Source organism: Oncorhynchus clarkii, unplaced genomic scaffold (assembly GCF_045791955.1).
Source record: "Oncorhynchus clarkii lewisi isolate Uvic-CL-2024 unplaced genomic scaffold, UVic_Ocla_1.0 unplaced_contig_2111_pilon_pilon, whole genome shotgun sequence".
Classification (NCBI taxonomy): domain Eukaryota; kingdom Metazoa; phylum Chordata; class Actinopteri; order Salmoniformes; family Salmonidae; genus Oncorhynchus; species Oncorhynchus clarkii.
Genome location: NW_027260994.1, coordinates 204,344 through 230,074, shown reverse-complemented (window position 1 = coordinate 230,074; position 25,731 = coordinate 204,344). Strand labels below are relative to the sequence as shown.

Genomic DNA, 25,731 nt, shown 5'->3' with positions numbered 1-25,731 from the left:
TGGAGGAAACAGGTACAAAATGGTCTATATCCACAGGCAAACGAGTCCTATATCGAACAGGGGGAGGCTCCCAAGCCGAAGAACACATCCCAACCGTGAAGCACAGCATCATGTTGTGGGGGTGCTTTGCTGCAGGAGGGTCTGGTGCACCACTAGAACACCTGGGAAGGACACTGCAGGGCAAATCAGTTTGCAATTTGAAGTGGTACATATGTGCGACAACCTACTAAATTCATAGTGACAGGTTGCACAAGTAAACAAGGAGCATAGACTATTTCCCTGACCGGGAATCGAACCCGGGCCGCGGCGGTGAGAGCGCCGAATCCTAACCACTAGACCACCAGGGAAGGGTCCTACAGTGCAAATTGGTTCCCAGTGTGAGCTGGTACATATGTGCGATAACCTTCCATATTCATAGTGACAGGTTGCACAAGTAAACATGTAGCAAAAGAGTAGTTCCCTGACCGGGAATCGAACCCGGGCCGCGGCGGTGAGAGCGCCGAATCCTAACCACTAGACCACCAGGGAAGGGTACTAGAGTGAAAATCGGTTCCCAGTGTGAGCTGGTACATACAGTTGAAGTCGTAAGTTTCCATCCACTTAGGCTGGAGTCATTAAAACCTGTTTGTCAACCCCTCCACACATTTCTTGTTAACAAACTATAGTTTTGGCAGTCGGTTAGGACATCTACTTTGTGCATGACACAAGTAATTTTTCCAACAATTGTTTACAGACCGATTATTTCACTTATAATTCAGTGTATCACAAATCCAGTGGGTCAGAAGTTTACATACACTAAGTTGGCTGTGCCTTTAAACAGTTTGGAAAATTCCCGAAAATGATGTCATGGCTTAGAAGCTTAGAAGCTTCTGATAGGTTAATTGACATCCTTTGAGTCAATTGGAGGTGTACCTGTAGATGTATTTCAAGGCCTACCTTCAAACTCAGTGCCTCTTTGCTTGACTCCATGGGAAAACCAAAGGAAATCAGCCAAGACCTCAGAAAAAAAATGTAGACCTCCACAAATCTGGTTCATCCTTGGGAGCAATTTCCAAACGCCTGAAGGTACCTCGCTCATCTGTAGAAACAATAGTACGCAAGTATAAACACCATGGGACCACGCAGGAGTCATACCGCTCAGGAAGGAGACTCGTTCTGTCTCCTAGAGATGAACGTACTTTGGGTCGAAAAGTGCAAATCCATCCCAGAACAACAGCAAAGGACCTTGTGAAGATGCTGGAGGAAACAGGTACAAAATGGTCTATATCCACAGGCAAACGAGTCCTATATCGAACAGGGGGAGGCTCCCAAGCCGAAGAACACATCCCAACCGTGAAGCACAGCATCATGTTGTGGGGGTGCTTTGCTGCAGGAGGGTCTGGTGCACCACTAGAACACCTGGGAAGGACACTGCAGGGCAAATCAGTTTGCAATTTGAAGTGGTACATATGTGCGACAACCTACTAAATTCATAGTGACAGGTTGCACAAGTAAACAAGGAGCATAGACTATTTCCCTGACCGGGAATCGAACCCGGGCCGCGGCGGTGAGAGCGCCGAATCCTAACCACTAGACCACCAGGGAAGGGTCCTACAGTGCAAATTGGTTCCCAGTGTGAGCTGGTACATATGTGCGATAACCTTCCATATTCATAGTGACAGGTTGCACAAGTAAACATGTAGCAAAAGAGTAGTTCCCTGACCGGGAATCGAACCCGGGCCGCGGCGGTGAGAGCGCCGAATCCTAACCACTAGACCACCAGGGAAGGGTACTAGAGTGAAAATCGGTTCCCAGTGTGAGCTGGTACATACAGTTGAAGTCGTAAGTTTCCATCCACTTAGGCTGGAGTCATTAAAACCTGTTTGTCAACCCCTCCACACATTTCTTGTTAACAAACTATAGTTTTGGCAGTCGGTTAGGACATCTACTTTGTGCATGACACAAGTAATTTTTCCAACAATTGTTTACAGACCGATTATTTCACTTATAATTCAGTGTATCACAAATCCAGTGGGTCAGAAGTTTACATACACTAAGTTGGCTGTGCCTTTAAACAGTTTGGAAAATTCCCGAAAATGATGTCATGGCTTAGAAGCTTAGAAGCTTCTGATAGGTTAATTGACATCCTTTGAGTCAATTGGAGGTGTACCTGTAGATGTATTTCAAGGCCTACCTTCAAACTCAGTGCCTCTTTGCTTGACTCCATGGGAAAACCAAAGGAAATCAGCCAAGACCTCAGAAAAAAAATGTAGACCTCCACAAATCTGGTTCATCCTTGGGAGCAATTTCCAAACGCCTGAAGGTACCTCGCTCATCTGTAGAAACAATAGTACGCAAGTATAAACACCATGGGACCACGCAGGAGTCATACCGCTCAGGAAGGAGACTCGTTCTGTCTCCTAGAGATGAACGTACTTTGGGTCGAAAAGTGCAAATCCATCCCAGAACAACAGCAAAGGACCTTGTGAAGATGCTGGAGGAAACAGGTACAAAATGGTCTATATCCACAGGCAAACGAGTCCTATATCGAACAGGGGGAGGCTCCCAAGCCGAAGAACACATCCCAACCGTGAAGCACAGCATCATGTTGTGGGGGTGCTTTGCTGCAGGAGGGTCTGGTGCACCACTAGAACACCTGGGAAGGACACTGCAGGGCAAATCAGTTTGCAATTTGAAGTGGTACATATGTGCGACAACCTACTAAATTCATAGTGACAGGTTGCACAAGTAAACAAGGAGCATAGACTATTTCCCTGACCGGGAATCGAACCCGGGCCGCGGCGGTGAGAGCGCCGAATCCTAACCACTAGACCACCAGGGAAGGGTCCTACAGTGCAAATTGGTTCCCAGTGTGAGCTGGTACATATGTGCGATAACCTTCCATATTCATAGTGACAGGTTGCACAAGTAAACATGTAGCAAAAGAGTAGTTCCCTGACCGGGAATCGAACCCGGGCCGCGGCGGTGAGAGCGCCGAATCCTAACCACTAGACCACCAGGGAAGGGTACTAGAGTGAAAATCGGTTCCCAGTGTGAGCTGGTACATACAGTTGAAGTCGTAAGTTTCCATCCACTTAGGCTGGAGTCATTAAAACCTGTTTGTCAACCCCTCCACACATTTCTTGTTAACAAACTATAGTTTTGGCAGTCGGTTAGGACATCTACTTTGTGCATGACACAAGTAATTTTTCCAACAATTGTTTACAGACCGATTATTTCACTTATAATTCAGTGTATCACAAATCCAGTGGGTCAGAAGTTTACATACACTAAGTTGGCTGTGCCTTTAAACAGTTTGGAAAATTCCCGAAAATGATGTCATGGCTTAGAAGCTTAGAAGCTTCTGATAGGTTAATTGACATCCTTTGAGTCAATTGGAGGTGTACCTGTAGATGTATTTCAAGGCCTACCTTCAAACTCAGTGCCTCTTTGCTTGACTCCATGGGAAAACCAAAGGAAATCAGCCAAGACCTCAGAAAAAAAATGTAGACCTCCACAAATCTGGTTCATCCTTGGGAGCAATTTCCAAACGCCTGAAGGTACCTCGCTCATCTGTAGAAACAATAGTACGCAAGTATAAACACCATGGGACCACGCAGGAGTCATACCGCTCAGGAAGGAGACTCGTTCTGTCTCCTAGAGATGAACGTACTTTGGGTCGAAAAGTGCAAATCCATCCCAGAACAACAGCAAAGGACCTTGTGAAGATGCTGGAGGAAACAGGTACAAAATGGTCTATATCCACAGGCAAACGAGTCCTATATCGAACAGGGGGAGGCTCCCAAGCCGAAGAACACATCCCAACCGTGAAGCACAGCATCATGTTGTGGGGGTGCTTTGCTGCAGGAGGGTCTGGTGCACCACTAGAACACCTGGGAAGGACACTGCAGGGCAAATCAGTTTGCAATTTGAAGTGGTACATATGTGCGACAACCTACTAAATTCATAGTGACAGGTTGCACAAGTAAACAAGGAGCATAGACTATTTCCCTGACCGGGAATCGAACCCGGGCCGCGGCGGTGAGAGCGCCGAATCCTAACCACTAGACCACCAGGGAAGGGTCCTACAGTGCAAATTGGTTCCCAGTGTGAGCTGGTACATATGTGCGATAACCTTCCATATTCATAGTGACAGGTTGCACAAGTAAACATGTAGCAAAAGAGTAGTTCCCTGACCGGGAATCGAACCCGGGCCGCGGCGGTGAGAGCGCCGAATCCTAACCACTAGACCACCAGGGAAGGGTACTAGAGTGAAAATCGGTTCCCAGTGTGAGCTGGTACATACAGTTGAAGTCGTAAGTTTCCATCCACTTAGGCTGGAGTCATTAAAACCTGTTTGTCAACCCCTCCACACATTTCTTGTTAACAAACTATAGTTTTGGCAGTCGGTTAGGACATCTACTTTGTGCATGACACAAGTAATTTTTCCAACAATTGTTTACAGACCGATTATTTCACTTATAATTCAGTGTATCACAAATCCAGTGGGTCAGAAGTTTACATACACTAAGTTGGCTGTGCCTTTAAACAGTTTGGAAAATTCCCGAAAATGATGTCATGGCTTAGAAGCTTAGAAGCTTCTGATAGGTTAATTGACATCCTTTGAGTCAATTGGAGGTGTACCTGTAGATGTATTTCAAGGCCTACCTTCAAACTCAGTGCCTCTTTGCTTGACTCCATGGGAAAACCAAAGGAAATCAGCCAAGACCTCAGAAAAAAAATGTAGACCTCCACAAATCTGGTTCATCCTTGGGAGCAATTTCCAAACGCCTGAAGGTACCTCGCTCATCTGTAGAAACAATAGTACGCAAGTATAAACACCATGGGACCACGCAGGAGTCATACCGCTCAGGAAGGAGACTCGTTCTGTCTCCTAGAGATGAACGTACTTTGGGTCGAAAAGTGCAAATCCATCCCAGAACAACAGCAAAGGACCTTGTGAAGATGCTGGAGGAAACAGGTACAAAATGGTCTATATCCACAGGCAAACGAGTCCTATATCGAACAGGGGGAGGCTCCCAAGCCGAAGAACACATCCCAACCGTGAAGCACAGCATCATGTTGTGGGGGTGCTTTGCTGCAGGAGGGTCTGGTGCACCACTAGAACACCTGGGAAGGACACTGCAGGGCAAATCAGTTTGCAATTTGAAGTGGTACATATGTGCGACAACCTACTAAATTCATAGTGACAGGTTGCACAAGTAAACAAGGAGCATAGACTATTTCCCTGACCGGGAATCGAACCCGGGCCGCGGCGGTGAGAGCGCCGAATCCTAACCACTAGACCACCAGGGAAGGGTCCTACAGTGCAAATTGGTTCCCAGTGTGAGCTGGTACATATGTGCGATAACCTTCCATATTCATAGTGACAGGTTGCACAAGTAAACATGTAGCAAAAGAGTAGTTCCCTGACCGGGAATCGAACCCGGGCCGCGGCGGTGAGAGCGCCGAATCCTAACCACTAGACCACCAGGGAAGGGTACTAGAGTGAAAATCGGTTCCCAGTGTGAGCTGGTACATACAGTTGAAGTCGTAAGTTTCCATCCACTTAGGCTGGAGTCATTAAAACCTGTTTGTCAACCCCTCCACACATTTCTTGTTAACAAACTATAGTTTTGGCAGTCGGTTAGGACATCTACTTTGTGCATGACACAAGTAATTTTTCCAACAATTGTTTACAGACCGATTATTTCACTTATAATTCAGTGTATCACAAATCCAGTGGGTCAGAAGTTTACATACACTAAGTTGGCTGTGCCTTTAAACAGTTTGGAAAATTCCCGAAAATGATGTCATGGCTTAGAAGCTTAGAAGCTTCTGATAGGTTAATTGACATCCTTTGAGTCAATTGGAGGTGTACCTGTAGATGTATTTCAAGGCCTACCTTCAAACTCAGTGCCTCTTTGCTTGACTCCATGGGAAAACCAAAGGAAATCAGCCAAGACCTCAGAAAAAAAATGTAGACCTCCACAAATCTGGTTCATCCTTGGGAGCAATTTCCAAACGCCTGAAGGTACCTCGCTCATCTGTAGAAACAATAGTACGCAAGTATAAACACCATGGGACCACGCAGGAGTCATACCGCTCAGGAAGGAGACTCGTTCTGTCTCCTAGAGATGAACGTACTTTGGGTCGAAAAGTGCAAATCCATCCCAGAACAACAGCAAAGGACCTTGTGAAGATGCTGGAGGAAACAGGTACAAAATGGTCTATATCCACAGGCAAACGAGTCCTATATCGAACAGGGGGAGGCTCCCAAGCCGAAGAACACATCCCAACCGTGAAGCACAGCATCATGTTGTGGGGGTGCTTTGCTGCAGGAGGGTCTGGTGCACCACTAGAACACCTGGGAAGGACACTGCAGGGCAAATCAGTTTGCAATTTGAAGTGGTACATATGTGCGACAACCTACTAAATTCATAGTGACAGGTTGCACAAGTAAACAAGGAGCATAGACTATTTCCCTGACCGGGAATCGAACCCGGGCCGCGGCGGTGAGAGCGCCGAATCCTAACCACTAGACCACCAGGGAAGGGTCCTACAGTGCAAATTGGTTCCCAGTGTGAGCTGGTACATATGTGCGATAACCTTCCATATTCATAGTGACAGGTTGCACAAGTAAACATGTAGCAAAAGAGTAGTTCCCTGACCGGGAATCGAACCCGGGCCGCGGCGGTGAGAGCGCCGAATCCTAACCACTAGACCACCAGGGAAGGGTACTAGAGTGAAAATCGGTTCCCAGTGTGAGCTGGTACATACAGTTGAAGTCGTAAGTTTCCATCCACTTAGGCTGGAGTCATTAAAACCTGTTTGTCAACCCCTCCACACATTTCTTGTTAACAAACTATAGTTTTGGCAGTCGGTTAGGACATCTACTTTGTGCATGACACAAGTAATTTTTCCAACAATTGTTTACAGACCGATTATTTCACTTATAATTCAGTGTATCACAAATCCAGTGGGTCAGAAGTTTACATACACTAAGTTGGCTGTGCCTTTAAACAGTTTGGAAAATTCCCGAAAATGATGTCATGGCTTAGAAGCTTAGAAGCTTCTGATAGGTTAATTGACATCCTTTGAGTCAATTGGAGGTGTACCTGTAGATGTATTTCAAGGCCTACCTTCAAACTCAGTGCCTCTTTGCTTGACTCCATGGGAAAACCAAAGGAAATCAGCCAAGACCTCAGAAAAAAAATGTAGACCTCCACAAATCTGGTTCATCCTTGGGAGCAATTTCCAAACGCCTGAAGGTACCTCGCTCATCTGTAGAAACAATAGTACGCAAGTATAAACACCATGGGACCACGCAGGAGTCATACCGCTCAGGAAGGAGACTCGTTCTGTCTCCTAGAGATGAACGTACTTTGGGTCGAAAAGTGCAAATCCATCCCAGAACAACAGCAAAGGACCTTGTGAAGATGCTGGAGGAAACAGGTACAAAATGGTCTATATCCACAGGCAAACGAGTCCTATATCGAACAGGGGGAGGCTCCCAAGCCGAAGAACACATCCCAACCGTGAAGCACAGCATCATGTTGTGGGGGTGCTTTGCTGCAGGAGGGTCTGGTGCACCACTAGAACACCTGGGAAGGACACTGCAGGGCAAATCAGTTTGCAATTTGAAGTGGTACATATGTGCGACAACCTACTAAATTCATAGTGACAGGTTGCACAAGTAAACAAGGAGCATAGACTATTTCCCTGACCGGGAATCGAACCCGGGCCGCGGCGGTGAGAGCGCCGAATCCTAACCACTAGACCACCAGGGAAGGGTCCTACAGTGCAAATTGGTTCCCAGTGTGAGCTGGTACATATGTGCGGTTGCCCAGTGGGAATCGAGGGTACAATCCTAACCACTAGACCACCAGGGAAGGGTACTAGAGTGAAAATCGGTTCCCAGTGTGAGCTGGTACATACAGTTGAAGTCGTAAGTTTCCATCCACTTAGGCTGGAGTCATTAAAACCTGTTTGTCAACCCCTCCACACATTTCTTGTTAACAAACTATAGTTTTGGCAGTCGGTTAGGACATCTACTTTGTGCATGACACAAGTAATTTTTCCAACAATTGTTTACAGACCGATTATTTCACTTATAATTCAGTGTATCACAAATCCAGTGGGTCAGAAGTTTACATACACTAAGTTGGCTGTGCCTTTAAACAGTTTGGAAAATTCCCGAAAATGATGTCATGGCTTAGAAGCTTAGAAGCTTCTGATAGGTTAATTGACATCCTTTGAGTCAATTGGAGGTGTACCTGTAGATGTATTTCAAGGCCTACCTTCAAACTCAGTGCCTCTTTGCTTGACTCCATGGGAAAACCAAAGGAAATCAGCCAAGACCTCAGAAAAAAAATGTAGACCTCCACAAATCTGGTTCATCCTTGGGAGCAATTTCCAAACGCCTGAAGGTACCTCGCTCATCTGTAGAAACAATAGTACGCAAGTATAAACACCATGGGACCACGCAGGAGTCATACCGCTCAGGAAGGAGACTCGTTCTGTCTCCTAGAGATGAACGTACTTTGGGTCGAAAAGTGCAAATCCATCCCAGAACAACAGCAAAGGACCTTGTGAAGATGCTGGAGGAAACAGGTACAAAATGGTCTATATCCACAGGCAAACGAGTCCTATATCGAACAGGGGGAGGCTCCCAAGCCGAAGAACACATCCCAACCGTGAAGCACAGCATCATGTTGTGGGGGTGCTTTGCTGCAGGAGGGTCTGGTGCACCACTAGAACACCTGGGAAGGACACTGCAGGGCAAATCAGTTTGCAATTTGAAGTGGTACATATGTGCGACAACCTACTAAATTCATAGTGACAGGTTGCACAAGTAAACAAGGAGCATAGACTATTTCCCTGACCGGGAATCGAACCCGGGCCGCGGCGGTGAGAGCGCCGAATCCTAACCACTAGACCACCAGGGAAGGGTCCTACAGTGCAAATTGGTTCCCAGTGTGAGCTGGTACATATGTGCGATAACCTTCCATATTCATAGTGACAGGTTGCACAAGTAAACATGTAGCAAAAGAGTAGTTCCCTGACCGGGAATCGAACCCGGGCCGCGGCGGTGAGAGCGCCGAATCCTAACCACTAGACCACCAGGGAAGGGTACTAGAGTGAAAATCGGTTCCCAGTGTGAGCTGGTACATACAGTTGAAGTCGTAAGTTTCCATCCACTTAGGCTGGAGTCATTAAAACCTGTTTGTCAACCCCTCCACACATTTCTTGTTAACAAACTATAGTTTTGGCAGTCGGTTAGGACATCTACTTTGTGCATGACACAAGTAATTTTTCCAACAATTGTTTACAGACCGATTATTTCACTTATAATTCAGTGTATCACAAATCCAGTGGGTCAGAAGTTTACATACACTAAGTTGGCTGTGCCTTTAAACAGTTTGGAAAATTCCCGAAAATGATGTCATGGCTTAGAAGCTTAGAAGCTTCTGATAGGTTAATTGACATCCTTTGAGTCAATTGGAGGTGTACCTGTAGATGTATTTCAAGGCCTACCTTCAAACTCAGTGCCTCTTTGCTTGACTCCATGGGAAAACCAAAGGAAATCAGCCAAGACCTCAGAAAAAAAATGTAGACCTCCACAAATCTGGTTCATCCTTGGGAGCAATTTCCAAACGCCTGAAGGTACCTCGCTCATCTGTAGAAACAATAGTACGCAAGTATAAACACCATGGGACCACGCAGGAGTCATACCGCTCAGGAAGGAGACTCGTTCTGTCTCCTAGAGATGAACGTACTTTGGGTCGAAAAGTGCAAATCCATCCCAGAACAACAGCAAAGGACCTTGTGAAGATGCTGGAGGAAACAGGTACAAAATGGTCTATATCCACAGGCAAACGAGTCCTATATCGAACAGGGGGAGGCTCCCAAGCCGAAGAACACATCCCAACCGTGAAGCACAGCATCATGTTGTGGGGGTGCTTTGCTGCAGGAGGGTCTGGTGCACCACTAGAACACCTGGGAAGGACACTGCAGGGCAAATCAGTTTGCAATTTGAAGTGGTACATATGTGCGACAACCTACTAAATTCATAGTGACAGGTTGCACAAGTAAACAAGGAGCATAGACTATTTCCCTGACCGGGAATCGAACCCGGGCCGCGGCGGTGAGAGCGCCGAATCCTAACCACTAGACCACCAGGGAAGGGTCCTACAGTGCAAATTGGTTCCCAGTGTGAGCTGGTACATATGTGCGATAACCTTCCATATTCATAGTGACAGGTTGCACAAGTAAACATGTAGCAAAAGAGTAGTTCCCTGACCGGGAATCGAACCCGGGCCGCGGCGGTGAGAGCGCCGAATCCTAACCACTAGACCACCAGGGAAGGGTACTAGAGTGAAAATCGGTTCCCAGTGTGAGCTGGTACATACAGTTGAAGTCGTAAGTTTCCATCCACTTAGGCTGGAGTCATTAAAACCTGTTTGTCAACCCCTCCACACATTTCTTGTTAACAAACTATAGTTTTGGCAGTCGGTTAGGACATCTACTTTGTGCATGACACAAGTAATTTTTCCAACAATTGTTTACAGACCGATTATTTCACTTATAATTCAGTGTATCACAAATCCAGTGGGTCAGAAGTTTACATACACTAAGTTGGCTGTGCCTTTAAACAGTTTGGAAAATTCCCGAAAATGATGTCATGGCTTAGAAGCTTAGAAGCTTCTGATAGGTTAATTGACATCCTTTGAGTCAATTGGAGGTGTACCTGTAGATGTATTTCAAGGCCTACCTTCAAACTCAGTGCCTCTTTGCTTGACTCCATGGGAAAACCAAAGGAAATCAGCCAAGACCTCAGAAAAAAAATGTAGACCTCCACAAATCTGGTTCATCCTTGGGAGCAATTTCCAAACGCCTGAAGGTACCTCGCTCATCTGTAGAAACAATAGTACGCAAGTATAAACACCATGGGACCACGCAGGAGTCATACCGCTCAGGAAGGAGACTCGTTCTGTCTCCTAGAGATGAACGTACTTTGGGTCGAAAAGTGCAAATCCATCCCAGAACAACAGCAAAGGACCTTGTGAAGATGCTGGAGGAAACAGGTACAAAATGGTCTATATCCACAGGCAAACGAGTCCTATATCGAACAGGGGGAGGCTCCCAAGCCGAAGAACACATCCCAACCGTGAAGCACAGCATCATGTTGTGGGGGTGCTTTGCTGCAGGAGGGTCTGGTGCACCACTAGAACACCTGGGAAGGACACTGCAGGGCAAATCAGTTTGCAATTTGAAGTGGTACATATGTGCGACAACCTACTAAATTCATAGTGACAGGTTGCACAAGTAAACAAGGAGCATAGACTATTTCCCTGACCGGGAATCGAACCCGGGCCGCGGCGGTGAGAGCGCCGAATCCTAACCACTAGACCACCAGGGAAGGGTCCTACAGTGCAAATTGGTTCCCAGTGTGAGCTGGTACATATGTGCGATAACCTTCCATATTCATAGTGACAGGTTGCACAAGTAAACATGTAGCAAAAGAGTAGTTCCCTGACCGGGAATCGAACCCGGGCCGCGGCGGTGAGAGCGCCGAATCCTAACCACTAGACCACCAGGGAAGGGTACTAGAGTGAAAATCGGTTCCCAGTGTGAGCTGGTACATACAGTTGAAGTCGTAAGTTTCCATCCACTTAGGCTGGAGTCATTAAAACCTGTTTGTCAACCCCTCCACACATTTCTTGTTAACAAACTATAGTTTTGGCAGTCGGTTAGGACATCTACTTTGTGCATGACACAAGTAATTTTTCCAACAATTGTTTACAGACCGATTATTTCACTTATAATTCAGTGTATCACAAATCCAGTGGGTCAGAAGTTTACATACACTAAGTTGGCTGTGCCTTTAAACAGTTTGGAAAATTCCCGAAAATGATGTCATGGCTTAGAAGCTTAGAAGCTTCTGATAGGTTAATTGACATCCTTTGAGTCAATTGGAGGTGTACCTGTAGATGTATTTCAAGGCCTACCTTCAAACTCAGTGCCTCTTTGCTTGACTCCATGGGAAAACCAAAGGAAATCAGCCAAGACCTCAGAAAAAAAATGTAGACCTCCACAAATCTGGTTCATCCTTGGGAGCAATTTCCAAACGCCTGAAGGTACCTCGCTCATCTGTAGAAACAATAGTACGCAAGTATAAACACCATGGGACCACGCAGGAGTCATACCGCTCAGGAAGGAGACTCGTTCTGTCTCCTAGAGATGAACGTACTTTGGGTCGAAAAGTGCAAATCCATCCCAGAACAACAGCAAAGGACCTTGTGAAGATGCTGGAGGAAACAGGTACAAAATGGTCTATATCCACAGGCAAACGAGTCCTATATCGAACAGGGGGAGGCTCCCAAGCCGAAGAACACATCCCAACCGTGAAGCACAGCATCATGTTGTGGGGGTGCTTTGCTGCAGGAGGGTCTGGTGCACCACTAGAACACCTGGGAAGGACACTGCAGGGCAAATCAGTTTGCAATTTGAAGTGGTACATATGTGCGACAACCTACTAAATTCATAGTGACAGGTTGCACAAGTAAACAAGGAGCATAGACTATTTCCCTGACCGGGAATCGAACCCGGGCCGCGGCGGTGAGAGCGCCGAATCCTAACCACTAGACCACCAGGGAAGGGTCCTACAGTGCAAATTGGTTCCCAGTGTGAGCTGGTACATATGTGCGATAACCTTCCATATTCATAGTGACAGGTTGCACAAGTAAACATGTAGCAAAAGAGTAGTTCCCTGACCGGGAATCGAACCCGGGCCGCGGCGGTGAGAGCGCCGAATCCTAACCACTAGACCACCAGGGAAGGGTACTAGAGTGAAAATCGGTTCCCAGTGTGAGCTGGTACATACAGTTGAAGTCGTAAGTTTCCATCCACTTAGGCTGGAGTCATTAAAACCTGTTTGTCAACCCCTCCACACATTTCTTGTTAACAAACTATAGTTTTGGCAGTCGGTTAGGACATCTACTTTGTGCATGACACAAGTAATTTTTCCAACAATTGTTTACAGACCGATTATTTCACTTATAATTCAGTGTATCACAAATCCAGTGGGTCAGAAGTTTACATACACTAAGTTGGCTGTGCCTTTAAACAGTTTGGAAAATTCCCGAAAATGATGTCATGGCTTAGAAGCTTAGAAGCTTCTGATAGGTTAATTGACATCCTTTGAGTCAATTGGAGGTGTACCTGTAGATGTATTTCAAGGCCTACCTTCAAACTCAGTGCCTCTTTGCTTGACTCCATGGGAAAACCAAAGGAAATCAGCCAAGACCTCAGAAAAAAAATGTAGACCTCCACAAATCTGGTTCATCCTTGGGAGCAATTTCCAAACGCCTGAAGGTACCTCGCTCATCTGTAGAAACAATAGTACGCAAGTATAAACACCATGGGACCACGCAGGAGTCATACCGCTCAGGAAGGAGACTCGTTCTGTCTCCTAGAGATGAACGTACTTTGGGTCGAAAAGTGCAAATCCATCCCAGAACAACAGCAAAGGACCTTGTGAAGATGCTGGAGGAAACAGGTACAAAATGGTCTATATCCACAGGCAAACGAGTCCTATATCGAACAGGGGGAGGCTCCCAAGCCGAAGAACACATCCCAACCGTGAAGCACAGCATCATGTTGTGGGGGTGCTTTGCTGCAGGAGGGTCTGGTGCACCACTAGAACACCTGGGAAGGACACTGCAGGGCAAATCAGTTTGCAATTTGAAGTGGTACATATGTGCGACAACCTACTAAATTCATAGTGACAGGTTGCACAAGTAAACAAGGAGCATAGACTATTTCCCTGACCGGGAATCGAACCCGGGCCGCGGCGGTGAGAGCGCCGAATCCTAACCACTAGACCACCAGGGAAGGGTCCTACAGTGCAAATTGGTTCCCAGTGTGAGCTGGTACATATGTGCGATAACTTTCCATATTCATAGTGACAGGTTGCACAAGTAAACATGTAGCAAAAGAGTAGTTCCCTGACCGGGAATCGAACCCGGGCCGCGGCGGTGAGAGCGCCGAATCCTAACCACTAGACCACCAGGGAAGGGTACTAGAGTGAAAATCGGTTCCCAGTGTGAGCTGGTACATACAGTTGAAGTCGTAAGTTTCCATCCACTTAGGCTGGAGTCATTAAAACCTGTTTGTCAACCCCTCCACACATTTCTTGTTAACAAACTATAGTTTTGGCAGTCGGTTAGGACATCTACTTTGTGCATGACACAAGTAATTTTTCCAACAATTGTTTACAGACCGATTATTTCACTTATAATTCAGTGTATCACAAATCCAGTGGGTCAGAAGTTTACATACACTAAGTTGGCTGTGCCTTTAAACAGTTTGGAAAATTCCCGAAAATGATGTCATGGCTTAGAAGCTTAGAAGCTTCTGATAGGTTAATTGACATCCTTTGAGTCAATTGGAGGTGTACCTGTAGATGTATTTCAAGGCCTACCTTCAAACTCAGTGCCTCTTTGCTTGACTCCATGGGAAAACCAAAGGAAATCAGCCAAGACCTCAGAAAAAAAATGTAGACCTCCACAAATCTGGTTCATCCTTGGGAGCAATTTCCAAACGCCTGAAGGTACCTCGCTCATCTGTAGAAACAATAGTACGCAAGTATAAACACCATGGGACCACGCAGGAGTCATACCGCTCAGGAAGGAGACTCGTTCTGTCTCCTAGAGATGAACGTACTTTGGGTCGAAAAGTGCAAATCCATCCCAGAACAACAGCAAAGGACCTTGTGAAGATGCTGGAGGAAACAGGTACAAAATGGTCTATATCCACAGGCAAACGAGTCCTATATCGAACACAGGCTCCCAAGCCGAAGAACACATCCCAACCGTGAAGCACAGCATCATGTTGTGGGGGTGCTTTGCTGCAGGAGGGTCTGGTGCACCACTAGAACACCTGGGAAGGACACTGCAGGGCAAATCAGTTTGCAATTTGAAGTGGTACATATGTGCGACAACCTACTAAATTCATAGTGACAGGTTGCACAAGTAAACAAGGAGCATAGACTATTTCCCTGACCGGGAATCGAACCCGGGCCGCGGCGGTGAGAGCGCCGAATCCTAACCACTAGACCACCAGGGAAGGGTCCTACAGTGCAAATTGGTTCCCAGTGTGAGCTGGTACATATGTGCGATAACCTTCCATATTCATAGTGACAGGTTGCACAAGTAAACATGTAGCAAAAGAGTAGTTCCCTGACCGGGAATCGAACCCGGGCCGCGGCGGTGAGAGCGCCGAATCCTAACCACTAGACCACCAGGGAAGGGTACTAGAGTGAAAATCGGTTCCCAGTGTGAGCTGGTACATACAGTTGAAGTCGTAAGTTTCCATCCACTTAGGCTGGAGTCATTAAAACCTGTTTGTCAACCCCTCCACACATTTCTTGTTAACAAACTATAGTTTTGGCAGTCGGTTAGGACATCTACTTTGTGCATGACACAAGTAATTTTTCCAACAATTGTTTACAGACCGATTATTTCACTTATAATTCAGTGTATCACAAATCCAGTGGGTCAGAAGTTTACATACACTAAGTTGGCTGTGCCTTTAAACAGTTTGGAAAATTCCCGAAAATGATGTCATGGCTTAGAAGCTTAGAAGCTTCTGATAGGTTAATTGACATCCTTTGAGTCAATTGGAGGTGTACCTGTAGATGTATTTCAAGGCCTACCTTCAAACTCAGTGCCTCTTTGCTTGACTCCATGGGAAAACCAAAGGAAATCAGCCAAGACCTCAGAAAAAAAATGTAGACCTCCACAAATCTGGTTCATCCTTGGGAGCAATTTCCAAACGCCTGAAGGTACCTCGCTCATCTGTAGAAACAATAGTACGCAAGTATAAACACCATGGGACCACGCAGGAGTCATACCGCTCAGGAAGGAGACTCGTTCTGTCTCCTAGAGATGAACGTACTTTGGGTCGAAAAGTGCAAATCCATCCCAGAACAACAGCAAAGGACCTTGTGAAGATGCTGGAGGAAACAGGTACAAAATGGTCTATATCCACAGGCAAACGAGTCCTATATCGAACAGGGGGAGGCTCCCAAGCCGAAGAACACATCCCAACCGTGAAGCACAGCATCATGTTGTGGGGGTGCTTTGCTGCAGGAGGGTCTGGTGCACCACTAGAACACCTGGGAAGGACACTGCAGGGCAAATCAGTTTGCAATTTGAAGTGGTACATATGTGCGACAACCTACTAAATTCATAGTGACAGGTTGCACAAGTAAACAAGGAGCATAGACTATTTCCCTGACCGGGAATCGAACCCGGGCCGCGGCGGTGAGAGCGCCGAATCCTAACCACTAGACCACCAGGGAAGGGTCCTACAGTGCAAATTGGTTCCCAGTGTGAGCTGGTACATATGTGCGATAACCTTCCATATTCATAGTGACAGGTTGCACAAGTAAACATGTAGCAAAAGAGTAGTTCCCTGACCGGGAATCGAACCCGGGCCGCGGCGGTGAGAGCGCCGAATCCTAACCACTAGACCACCAGGGAAGGGTACTAGAGTGAAAATCGGTTCCCAGTGTGAGCTGGTACATACAGTTGAAGTCGTAAGTTTCCATCCACTTAGGCTGGAGTCATTAAAACCTGTTTGTCAACCCCTCCACACATTTCTTGTTAACAAACTATAGTTTTGGCAGTCGGTTAGGACATCTACTTTGTGCATGACACAAGTAATTTTTCCAACAATTGTTTACAGACCGATTATTTCACTTATAATTCAGTGTATCACAAATCCAGTGGGTCAGAAGTTTACATACACTAAGTTGGCTGTGCCTTTAAACAGTTTGGAAAATTCCCGAAAATGATGTCATGGCTTAGAAGCTTAGAAGCTTCTGATAGGTTAATTGACATCCTTTGAGTCAATTGGAGGTGTACCTGTAGATGTATTTCAAGGCCTACCTTCAAACTCAGTGCCTCTTTGCTTGACTCCATGGGAAAACCAAAGGAAATCAGCCAAGACCTCAGAAAAAAAATGTAGACCTCCACAAATCTGGTTCATCCTTGGGAGCAATTTCCAAACGCCTGAAGGTACCTCGCTCATCTGTAGAAACAATAGTACGCAAGTATAAACACCATGGGACCACGCAGGAGTCATACCGCTCAGGAAGGAGACTCGTTCTGTCTCCTAGAGATGAACGTACTTTGGGTCGAAAAGTGCAAATCCATCCCAGAACAACAGCAAAGGACCTTGTGAAGATGCTGGAGGAAACAGGTACAAAATGGTCTATATCCACAGGCAAACGAGTCCTATATCGAACAGGGGGAGGCTCCCAAGCCGAAGAACACATCCCAACCGTGAAGCACAGCATCATGTTGTGGGGGTGCTTTGCTGCAGGAGGGTCTGGTGCACCACTAGAACACCTGGGAAGGACACTGCAGGGCAAATCAGTTTGCAATTTGAAGTGGTACATATGTGCGACAACCTACTAAATTCATAGTGACAGGTTGCACAAGTAAACAAGGAGCATAGACTATTTCCCTGACCGGGAATCGAACCCGGGCCGCGGCGGTGAGAGCGCCGAATCCTAACCACTAGACCACCAGGGAAGGGTCCTACAGTGCAAATTGGTTCCCAGTGTGAGCTGGTACATATGTGCGATAACCTTCCATATTCATAGTGACAGGTTGCACAAGTAAACATGTAGCAAAAGAGTAGTTCCCTGACCGGGAATCGAACCCGGGCCGCGGCGGTGAGAGCGCCGAATCCTAACCACTAGACCACCAGGGAAGGGTACTAGAGTGAAAATCGGTTCCCAGTGTGAGCTGGTACATACAGTTGAAGTCGTAAGTTTCCATCCACTTAGGCTGGAGTCATTAAAACCTGTTTGTCAACCCCTCCACACATTTCTTGTTAACAAACTATAGTTTTGGCAGTCGGTTAGGACATCTACTTTGTGCATGACACAAGTAATTTTTCCAACAATTGTTTACAGACCGATTATTTCACTTATAATTCAGTGTATCACAAATCCAGTGGGTCAGAAGTTTACATACACTAAGTTGGCTGTGCCTTTAAACAGTTTGGAAAATTCCCGAAAATGATGTCATGGCTTAGAAGCTTAGAAGCTTCTGATAGGTTAATTGACATCCTTTGAGTCAATTGGAGGTGTACCTGTAGATGTATTTCAAGGCCTACCTTCAAACTCAGTGCCTCTTTGCTTGACTCCATGGGAAAACCAAAGGAAATCAGCCAAGACCTCAGAAAAAAAATGTAGACCTCCACAAATCTGGTTCATCCTTGGGAGCAATTTCCAAACGCCTGAAGGTACCTCGCTCATCTGTAGAAACAATAGTACGCAAGTATAAACACCATGGGACCACGCAGGAGTCATACCGCTCAGGAAGGAGACTCGTTCTGTCTCCTAGAGATGAACGTACTTTGGGTCGAAAAGTGCAAATCCATCCCAGAACAACAGCAAAGGACCTTGTGAAGATGCTAGGAAACAGGTACAAAATGGTCTATATCCACAGGCAAACGAGTCCTATATCTGTCCCAACCGTGAAGCACAGCATCATGTTGTGGGGGTGCTTTGCTGCAGGAGGGTCTGCAAGTATAAAATCACCATGGGACAACCTACTAAATTCATAGTGACAGGTTGCACAAGTAAACAAGGAGCATAGACTATTTCCCTGACCGGGAATCGAACCCGGGCCGCGGCGGTGAGAGCGCCGAATCCTAACCACTAGACCACCAGGGAAGGGTCCTACAGTGCAAATTGGTTCCCAGTGTGAGCTGGTACATATGTGCGATAACCTTCCATATTCATAGTGACAGGTTGCACAAGTAAACATGTAGCAAAAGAGTAGTTCCCTGACCGGGAATCGAACCCGGGCCGCGGCGGTGAGAGCGCCGAATCCTAACCACTAGACCACCAGGGAAGGGTACTAGAGTGAAAATCGGTTCCCAGTGTGAGCTGGTACATACAGTTGAAGTCGTAAGTTTCCATCCACTTAGGCTGGAGTCATTAAAACCTGTTTGTCAACCCCTCCACACATTTCTTGTTAACAAACTATAGTTTTGGCAGTCGGTTAGGACATCTACTTTGTGCATGACACAAGTAATTTTTCCAACAATTGTTTACAGACCGATTATTTCACTTATAATTCAGTGTATCACAAATCCAGTGGGTCAGAAGTTTACATACACTAAGTTGGCTGTGCCTTTAAACAGTTTGGAAAATTCCCGAAAATGATGTCATGGCTTAGAAGCTTAGAAGCTTCTGATAGGTTAATTGACATCCTTTGAGTCAATTGGAGGTGTACCTGTAGATGTATTTCAAGGCCTACCTTCAAACTCAGTGCCTCTTTGCTTGACTCCATGGGAAAACCAAAGGAAATCAGCCAAGACCTCAGAAAAAAAATGTAGACCTCCACAAATCTGGTTCATCCTTGGGAGCAATTTCCAAACGCCTGAAGGTACCTCGCTCATCTGTAGAAACAATAGTACGCAAGTATAAACACCATGGGACCACGCAGGAGTCATACCGCTCAGGAAGGAGACTCGTTCTGTCTCCTAGAGATGAACGTACTTTGGGTCGAAAAGTGCAAATCCATCCCAGAACAACAGCAAAGGACCTTGTGAAGATGCTGGAGGAAACAGGTACAAAATGGTCTATATCCACAGGCAAACGAGTCCTATATCGAACAGGGGGAGGCTCCCAAGCCGAAGAACACATCCCAACCGTGAAGCACAGCATCATGTTGTGGGGGTGCTTTGCTGCAGGAGGGTCTGGTGCACCACTAGAACACCTGGGAAGGACACTGCAGGGCAAATCAGTTTGCAATTTGAAGTGGTACATATGTGCGACAACCTACTAAATTCATAGTGACAGGTTGCACAAGTAAACAAGGAGCATAGACTATTTCCCTGACCGGGAATCGAACCCGGGCCGCAGCGGTGAGAGCGCCGAATCCTAACCACTAGACCACCAGGGAAGGGTCCTACAGTGCAAATTGGTTCCCAGTGTGAGCTGGTACATATGTGCGATAACCTTCCATATTCATAGTGACAGGTTGCACAAGTAAACATGTAGCAAAAGAGTAGTTCCCTGACCGGGAATCGAACCCGGGCCGCGGCGGTGAGAGCGCCGAATCCTAACCACTAGACCACCAGGGAAGGGTACTAGAGTGAAAATCGGTTCCCAGTGTGAGCTGGTACATACAGTTGAAGTCGTAAGTTTCCATCCACTTAGGCTGGAGTCATTAAAACCTGTTTGTCAACCCCTCCACACATTTCTTGTTAACAAACTATAGTTTTGGCAGTCGGTTAGGACATCTACTTTGTGCATGACACAAGTAATTTTTCCAACAATTGTTTACAGACCGATTATTTCACTTATAATTCAGTGTATCACAAATCCAGTGGGTCAGAAGTTTACATACACTAAGTTGGCTGTGCCTTTAAACAGTTTGGAAAATTCCCGAAAATGATGTCATGGCTTAGAAGCTTAGAAGCTTCTGATAGGTTAATTGACATCCTTTGAGTCAATTGGAGGTGTACCTGTAGATGTATTTCAAGGCCTACCTTCAAACTCAGTGCCTCTTTGCTTGACTCCATGGGAAAACCAAAGGAAATCAGCCAAGACCTCAGAAAAAAAATGTAGACCTCCACAAATCTGGTTCATCCTTGGGAGCAATTTCCAAACGCCTGAAGGTACCTCGCTCATCTGTAGAAACAATAGTACGCAAGTATAAACACCATGGGACCACGCAGGAGTCATACCGCTCAGGAAGGAGACTCGTTCTGTCTCCTAGAGATGAACGTACTTTGGGTCGAAAAGTGCAAATCCATCCCAGAACAACAGCAAAGGACCTTGTGAAGATGCTGGAGGAAACAGGTACAAAATGGTCTATATCCACAGGCAAACGAGTCCTATATCGAACACAGGCTCCCAAGCCGAAGAACACATCCCAACCGTGAAGCACAGCATCATGTTGTGGGGGTGCTTTGCTGCAGGAGGGTCTGGTGCACCACTAGAACACCTGGGAAGGACACTGCAGGGCAAATCAGTTTGCAATTTGAAGTGGTACATATGTGCGACAACCTACTAAATTCATAGTGACAGGTTGCACAAGTAAACAAGGAGCATAGACTATTTCCCTGACCGGGAATCGAACCCGGGCCGCAGCGGTGAGAGCGCCGAATCCTAACCACTAGACCACCAGGGAAGGGTCCTACAGTGCAAATTGGTTCCCAGTGTGAGCTGGTACATATGTGCGATAACCTTCCATATTCATAGTGACAGGTTGCACAAGTAAACATGTAGCAAAAGAGTAGTTCCCTGACCGGGAATCGAACCCGGGCCGCGGCGGTGAGAGCGCCGAATCCTAACCACTAGACCACCAGGGAAGGGTACTAGAGTGAAAATCGGTTCCCAGTGTGAGCTGGTACATACAGTTGAAGTCGTAAGTTTCCATCCACTTAGGCTGGAGTCATTAAAACCTGTTTGTCAACCCCTCCACACATTTCTTGTTAACAAACTATAGTTTTGGCAGTCGGTTAGGACATCTACTTTGTGCATGACACAAGTAATTTTTCCAACAATTGTTTACAGACCGATTATTTCACTTATAATTCAGTGTATCACAAATCCAGTGGGTCAGAAGTTTACATACACTAAGTTGGCTGTGCCTTTAAACAGTTTGGAAAATTCCCGAAAATGATGTCATGGCTTAGAAGCTTAGAAGCTTCTGATAGGTTAATTGACATCCTTTGAGTCAATTGGAGGTGTACCTGTAGATGTATTTCAAGGCCTACCTTCAAACTCAGTGCCTCTTTGCTTGACTCCATGGGAAAACCAAAGGAAATCAGCCAAGACCTCAGAAAAAAAATGTAGACCTCCACAAATCTGGTTCATCCTTGGGAGCAATTTCCAAACGCCTGAAGGTACCTCGCTCATCTGTAGAAACAATAGTACGCAAGTATAAACGCCATGGGACCACGCAGGAGTCATACCGCTCAGGAAGGAGACTCGTTCTGTCTCCTAGAGATGAACGTACTTTGGGTCGAAAAGTGCAAATCCATCCCAGAACAACAGCAAAGGACCTTGTGAAGATGCTGGAGGAAACAGGTACAAAATGGTCTATATCCACAGGCAAACTAGTCCTATATCGAACAGGGGGAGGCTCCCAAGCCGAAGAACACATCCCAACCGTGAAGCACAGCATCATGTTGTGGGGGTGCTTTGCTGCAGGAGGGTCTGGTGCACCAAGGAGCATAGAACACCTGGGAAGGACACTGCAGGGCAAATCCTACAGTGCAAATTGGTTCAAGTTGAGTGGTACATATGTGCGATAACTTTCCAAATTCATAGTGACAGGTTGCACAAGTAAACATGTAGCAAAAGAGTAGTTCCCTGACCGGGAATCGAACCCGGGCCGCAGCGGTGAGAGCGCCGAATCCTAACCACTAGACCACCAGGGAAGGGTCCTACAGTGCAAATTGGTTCCCAGTGTGAGCTGGTACATATGTGCGATAACTTTCCATATTCATAGTGACAGGTTGCACAAGTATACATGTAGCAAAAGAGTAGTTCCCTGACCGGGAATCGAACCCGGGCCGCGGCGGTGAGAGCGCCGAATCCTAACCACTAGACCACCAGGGAAGGGTACTAGAGTGAAAATCGGTTCCCAGTGTGAGCTGGTACATACAGTTGAAGTCGTAAGTTTCCATCCCCTCCACAGCTCAGGAAGGAGACTCGTTCTGTCTCCTAGAGATGAACGTACTTTGGGTCGAAAAGTGCAAATCCATCCCAGAACAACAGCAAAGGACCTTGTGAAGATGCTGGAGGAAACAGGTACAAAATGGTCTATATCCACAGGCAAACGAGTCCTATATCGAACTGGGGGAGGCTCCCAAGCCGAAGAACACATCCAAACCGTGAAGCACAGCATCATGTTGTGGGGGTGCTTTGCTGCAGGAGGGTCTGGTGCACCACTAGAACACCTGGGAAGGACACTGCAGGGCAAATCAGTTTGCAATTTGAAGTGGTACATATGTGCGACAACCTACTAAATTCATAGTGACAGGTTGCACAAGTAAACAAGGAGCATAGACTATTTCCCTGACCGGGAATCGAACCCGGGCCGCAGCGGTGAGAGCGCCGAATCCTAACCACTAGACCACCAGGGAAGGGTCCTACAGTGCAAATTGGTTCCCAGTGTGAGCTGGTACATACAGTTGAAGTCGTAAGTTTCCATCCCCTCCACAGCTCAGGAAGGAGACTCGTTCTGTCTCCTAGAGATGAACGTACTTTGGGTCGAAAAGTGCAAATCCATCCCAGAACAACAGCAAAGGACCTTGTGAAGATGCTGGAGGAAACAGGTACAAAATGGTCTATATCCACAGGCAAACGAGTCCTATATCGAACAGGGGGAGGCTCCCAAGCCGAAGAACACATCCCAACCGTGAAGCACAGCATCATGTTGTGGGGGTGCTTTGCTGCAGGAGGGTCTGGTGCACCACTAGAACACCTGGGAAGGACACTGCAGGGCAAATCAGTTTGCAATTTGAAGTGGTACATATGTGCGATAACCTTCCATATTCATAGTGACAGGTTGCACAAGTAAACATGTAGCATAAGAGTATTTCCCTGACCGGGAATCGAACCCGGGCCGCGGCGGTGAGAGCGCCGAATCCTAACCACTAGACCACCAGGGAAGGGTACTAGAGTGAAAATCGGTTCCCAGTGTGAGCTGGTACATACAGTTGAAGTCGTAAGTTTCCATCCACTTAGGCTGGAGTCATTAAAACCTGTTTGTCAACCCCTCCACACATTTCTTGTTAACAAACTATAGTTTTGGCAGTCGGTTAGGACATCTACTTTGTGCATGACACAAGTAATTTTTCCAACAATTGTTTACAGACCGATTATTTCACTTATAATTCAGTGTATCACAAATCCAGTGGGTCAGAAGTTTACATACACTAAGTTGGCTGTGCCTTTAAACAGTTTGGAAAATTCCCGAAAATGATGTCATGGCTTAGAAGCTTAGAAGCTTCTGATAGGTGAATTGACATCCTTTGAGTCAATTGGAGGTGTACCTGTAGATGTATTTCAAGGCCTACCTTCAAACTCAGTGCCTCTTTGCTTGACTCCATGGGAAAACCAAAGGAAATCAGCCAAGACCTCAGAAAAAAAATGTAGACCTCCACAAATCTGGTTCATCCTTGGGAGCAATTTCCAAACGCCTGAAGGTACCTCGCTCATCTGTAGAAACAATAGTACGCAAGTATAAACGCCATGGGACCACGCAGGAGTCATACCGCTCAGGAAGGAGACTCGTTCTGTCTCCTAGAGATGAACGTACTTTGGGTCGAAAAGTGCAAATCCATCCCAGAACAACAGCAAAGGACCTTGTGAAGATGCTGGAGGAAACAGGTACAAAATGGTCTATATCCACAGGCAAACTAGTCCTATATCGAACAGGGGGAGGCTCCCAAGCCGAAGAACACATCCCAACCGTGAAGCACAGCATCATGTTGTGGGGGTGCTTTGCTGCAGGAGGTTGCAGGTTGCACAAGTAAACAAGGAGCATAGACTATTTCCCTGACCGGGCCGCGGCGGTGAGAGCGCCGAATCCTAACCACTAGACCACCAGGGAAGGGTCCTACAGTGCAAATTGGTTCCCAGTGTGAGCTGGTACATATGTGCGATAACTTTCCAAATTCATAGTGACAGGTTGCACAAGTAAACATGTAGCAAAAGAGTAGTTCCCTGACCGGGAATCGAACCCGGGCCGCGGCGGTGAGAGCGCCGAATCCTAACCACTAGACCACCAGGGAAGGGTCCTACAGTGCAAATTGGTTCCCAGTGTGAGCTGGTACATATGTGCGATAACTTTCCATATTCAAAGTGACAGGTTGCACAAGTATACATGTAGCAAAAGAGTAGATCCCTGACCGGGAATCGAACCCGGGCCGCGGCGGTGAGAGCGCCGAATCCTAACCACTAGACCACCAGGGAAGGGTACTAGAGTGAAAATCGGTTCCCAGTGTGAGCTGGTACATACAGTTGAAGTCGTAAGTTTCCATCCCCTCCACAGCTCAGGAAGGAGACTCGTTCTGTCTCCTAGAGATGAACGTACTTTGGGTCGAAAAGTGCAAATCCATCCCAGAACAACAGCAAAGGACCTTGTGAAGATGCTGGAGGAAACAGGTACAAAATGGTCTATATCCACAGGCAAACGAGTCCTATATCGAACTGGGGGAGGCTCCCAAGCCGAAGAACACATCCCAACCGTGAAGCACAGCATCATGTTGTGGGGGTGCTTTGCTGCAGGAGGGTCTGGTGCACCACTAGAACACCTGGGAAGGACACTGCAGGGCAAATCAGTTTGCAATTTGAAGTGGTACATATGTGCGACAACCTACTAAATTCATAGTGACAGGTTGCACAAGTAAACAAGGAGCATAGACTATTTCCCTGACCGGGAATCGAACCCGGGCCGCGGCGGTGAGAGCGCCGAATCCTAACCACTAGACCACCAGGGAAGGGTCCTACAGTGCAAATTGGTTCCCAGTGTGAGCTGGTACATATGTGCGATAACTTTCCATATTCATAGTGACAGGTTGCACAAGTAAACATGTAGCAAAAGAGTAGTTCCCTGACCGGGAATCGAACCCGGGCCGCGGCGGTGAGAGCGCCGAATCCTAACCACTAGACCACCAGGGAAGGGTACTAGAGTGAAAATCGGT

General features: G+C 46.7%; 1 protein-coding gene and 38 non-coding genes across 39 annotated transcripts in view; all 39 read right to left on the bottom strand.

Moving 5' to 3' along the window:
• Window positions 1–25,731, bottom strand: part of LOC139402971 (uncharacterized) — a 99,819-nt gene that overhangs the window by 27,312 nt on the left and 46,776 nt on the right. The gene's annotated exons all lie outside the window — the stretch shown is intronic.
• Window positions 276–347, bottom strand: trnae-cuc (transfer RNA glutamic acid (anticodon CUC)). The gene has a single exon. It is a non-coding gene; the product is annotated as a tRNA-Glu (tRNA).
• On the bottom strand, window positions 457–528 carry trnae-cuc (transfer RNA glutamic acid (anticodon CUC)). Its single transcript has one exon. It is a non-coding gene; the product is annotated as a tRNA-Glu (tRNA).
• On the bottom strand, window positions 1,513–1,584 carry trnae-cuc (transfer RNA glutamic acid (anticodon CUC)). Its single transcript has one exon. It is a non-coding gene; the product is annotated as a tRNA-Glu (tRNA).
• On the bottom strand, window positions 1,694–1,765 carry trnae-cuc (transfer RNA glutamic acid (anticodon CUC)). Its single transcript has one exon. It is a non-coding gene; the product is annotated as a tRNA-Glu (tRNA).
• Window positions 2,750–2,821, bottom strand: trnae-cuc (transfer RNA glutamic acid (anticodon CUC)). The gene has a single exon. It is a non-coding gene; the product is annotated as a tRNA-Glu (tRNA).
• On the bottom strand, window positions 2,931–3,002 carry trnae-cuc (transfer RNA glutamic acid (anticodon CUC)). Its single transcript has one exon. It is a non-coding gene; the product is annotated as a tRNA-Glu (tRNA).
• On the bottom strand, window positions 3,987–4,058 carry trnae-cuc (transfer RNA glutamic acid (anticodon CUC)). Its single transcript has one exon. It is a non-coding gene; the product is annotated as a tRNA-Glu (tRNA).
• On the bottom strand, window positions 4,168–4,239 carry trnae-cuc (transfer RNA glutamic acid (anticodon CUC)). The gene has a single exon. It is a non-coding gene; the product is annotated as a tRNA-Glu (tRNA).
• trnae-cuc (transfer RNA glutamic acid (anticodon CUC)) lies at window positions 5,224–5,295 on the bottom strand. The gene has a single exon. It is a non-coding gene; the product is annotated as a tRNA-Glu (tRNA).
• On the bottom strand, window positions 5,405–5,476 carry trnae-cuc (transfer RNA glutamic acid (anticodon CUC)). The gene has a single exon. It is a non-coding gene; the product is annotated as a tRNA-Glu (tRNA).
• Window positions 6,461–6,532, bottom strand: trnae-cuc (transfer RNA glutamic acid (anticodon CUC)). The gene has a single exon. It is a non-coding gene; the product is annotated as a tRNA-Glu (tRNA).
• Window positions 6,642–6,713, bottom strand: trnae-cuc (transfer RNA glutamic acid (anticodon CUC)). Its single transcript has one exon. It is a non-coding gene; the product is annotated as a tRNA-Glu (tRNA).
• On the bottom strand, window positions 7,698–7,769 carry trnae-cuc (transfer RNA glutamic acid (anticodon CUC)). The gene has a single exon. It is a non-coding gene; the product is annotated as a tRNA-Glu (tRNA).
• Window positions 8,856–8,927, bottom strand: trnae-cuc (transfer RNA glutamic acid (anticodon CUC)). Its single transcript has one exon. It is a non-coding gene; the product is annotated as a tRNA-Glu (tRNA).
• On the bottom strand, window positions 9,037–9,108 carry trnae-cuc (transfer RNA glutamic acid (anticodon CUC)). The gene has a single exon. It is a non-coding gene; the product is annotated as a tRNA-Glu (tRNA).
• Window positions 10,093–10,164, bottom strand: trnae-cuc (transfer RNA glutamic acid (anticodon CUC)). The gene has a single exon. It is a non-coding gene; the product is annotated as a tRNA-Glu (tRNA).
• On the bottom strand, window positions 10,274–10,345 carry trnae-cuc (transfer RNA glutamic acid (anticodon CUC)). Its single transcript has one exon. It is a non-coding gene; the product is annotated as a tRNA-Glu (tRNA).
• Window positions 11,330–11,401, bottom strand: trnae-cuc (transfer RNA glutamic acid (anticodon CUC)). Its single transcript has one exon. It is a non-coding gene; the product is annotated as a tRNA-Glu (tRNA).
• trnae-cuc (transfer RNA glutamic acid (anticodon CUC)) lies at window positions 11,511–11,582 on the bottom strand. Its single transcript has one exon. It is a non-coding gene; the product is annotated as a tRNA-Glu (tRNA).
• trnae-cuc (transfer RNA glutamic acid (anticodon CUC)) lies at window positions 12,567–12,638 on the bottom strand. Its single transcript has one exon. It is a non-coding gene; the product is annotated as a tRNA-Glu (tRNA).
• On the bottom strand, window positions 12,748–12,819 carry trnae-cuc (transfer RNA glutamic acid (anticodon CUC)). The gene has a single exon. It is a non-coding gene; the product is annotated as a tRNA-Glu (tRNA).
• Window positions 13,804–13,875, bottom strand: trnae-cuc (transfer RNA glutamic acid (anticodon CUC)). Its single transcript has one exon. It is a non-coding gene; the product is annotated as a tRNA-Glu (tRNA).
• trnae-cuc (transfer RNA glutamic acid (anticodon CUC)) lies at window positions 13,985–14,056 on the bottom strand. The gene has a single exon. It is a non-coding gene; the product is annotated as a tRNA-Glu (tRNA).
• On the bottom strand, window positions 15,037–15,108 carry trnae-cuc (transfer RNA glutamic acid (anticodon CUC)). The gene has a single exon. It is a non-coding gene; the product is annotated as a tRNA-Glu (tRNA).
• On the bottom strand, window positions 15,218–15,289 carry trnae-cuc (transfer RNA glutamic acid (anticodon CUC)). The gene has a single exon. It is a non-coding gene; the product is annotated as a tRNA-Glu (tRNA).
• trnae-cuc (transfer RNA glutamic acid (anticodon CUC)) lies at window positions 16,274–16,345 on the bottom strand. Its single transcript has one exon. It is a non-coding gene; the product is annotated as a tRNA-Glu (tRNA).
• Window positions 16,455–16,526, bottom strand: trnae-cuc (transfer RNA glutamic acid (anticodon CUC)). The gene has a single exon. It is a non-coding gene; the product is annotated as a tRNA-Glu (tRNA).
• Window positions 17,511–17,582, bottom strand: trnae-cuc (transfer RNA glutamic acid (anticodon CUC)). Its single transcript has one exon. It is a non-coding gene; the product is annotated as a tRNA-Glu (tRNA).
• Window positions 17,692–17,763, bottom strand: trnae-cuc (transfer RNA glutamic acid (anticodon CUC)). The gene has a single exon. It is a non-coding gene; the product is annotated as a tRNA-Glu (tRNA).
• On the bottom strand, window positions 18,662–18,733 carry trnae-cuc (transfer RNA glutamic acid (anticodon CUC)). The gene has a single exon. It is a non-coding gene; the product is annotated as a tRNA-Glu (tRNA).
• On the bottom strand, window positions 18,843–18,914 carry trnae-cuc (transfer RNA glutamic acid (anticodon CUC)). The gene has a single exon. It is a non-coding gene; the product is annotated as a tRNA-Glu (tRNA).
• Window positions 20,080–20,151, bottom strand: trnae-cuc (transfer RNA glutamic acid (anticodon CUC)). Its single transcript has one exon. It is a non-coding gene; the product is annotated as a tRNA-Glu (tRNA).
• trnae-cuc (transfer RNA glutamic acid (anticodon CUC)) lies at window positions 21,313–21,384 on the bottom strand. The gene has a single exon. It is a non-coding gene; the product is annotated as a tRNA-Glu (tRNA).
• On the bottom strand, window positions 22,568–22,639 carry trnae-cuc (transfer RNA glutamic acid (anticodon CUC)). The gene has a single exon. It is a non-coding gene; the product is annotated as a tRNA-Glu (tRNA).
• Window positions 23,623–23,694, bottom strand: trnae-cuc (transfer RNA glutamic acid (anticodon CUC)). The gene has a single exon. It is a non-coding gene; the product is annotated as a tRNA-Glu (tRNA).
• Window positions 24,748–24,819, bottom strand: trnae-cuc (transfer RNA glutamic acid (anticodon CUC)). The gene has a single exon. It is a non-coding gene; the product is annotated as a tRNA-Glu (tRNA).
• On the bottom strand, window positions 25,456–25,527 carry trnae-cuc (transfer RNA glutamic acid (anticodon CUC)). The gene has a single exon. It is a non-coding gene; the product is annotated as a tRNA-Glu (tRNA).
• Window positions 25,637–25,708, bottom strand: trnae-cuc (transfer RNA glutamic acid (anticodon CUC)). The gene has a single exon. It is a non-coding gene; the product is annotated as a tRNA-Glu (tRNA).